Genomic DNA, 612 nt, shown 5'->3' with positions numbered 1-612 from the left:
ATTTTTTCGTTGCTAGGGAAATTGATATGGGGTAGTTTTATATGAGGGAGATGGCCCAAATTGTTTCCTTGGATATGAAATTGGTGCAAGTAATTGTTTATTGTTGTTGTTTTTTTTCGGGCAAGTTTCGAAACAGCTGAAAAAATTTACTTGACTTTTTCTAGGAACGTAGTCTACGTCAATGGAAATCGTCCTTGGGTTAAAAGACTTATTGGCGCTGAGTTTGAGTCGGTGAAAAAAATCTTTCATTCCACATGTCTTTGGATAAAACATCATATATCTTATTTTTCGTAAGGACGAATAGAGCGTTTAATATAGGATGTCCAAATAACTGATATTTCTTTAATAGTTTTCGACTTTTTACTTGTGAAAATGTGGTGAAATTCTGAGTCGATCTAAGCATTTCTGTCCGTCCGTCCGTCTGTCGAAATCACGCTAACTTCCAAACGAAACAAGCTGACGACTTATAACTTGGCACAAGTAGTTGTTATTGATGTAGGTCGAATGGTGTCGCAAATGGGCCATATCGGTTCACTTTTACGTATAGCCCATATAAACGGGCCCCCAGATTTGGCTTGCGGAGCCTCAAAGAGAAGCATATTTCATCCGATC

This window comes from Haematobia irritans, chromosome 1, assembly GCF_050003625.1.
Source record: "Haematobia irritans isolate KBUSLIRL chromosome 1, ASM5000362v1, whole genome shotgun sequence".
In the NCBI taxonomy this organism is placed as follows: Eukaryota; Metazoa; Arthropoda; class Insecta; order Diptera; family Muscidae; genus Haematobia; species Haematobia irritans.
This window is presented reverse-complemented; position numbering follows the sequence as displayed.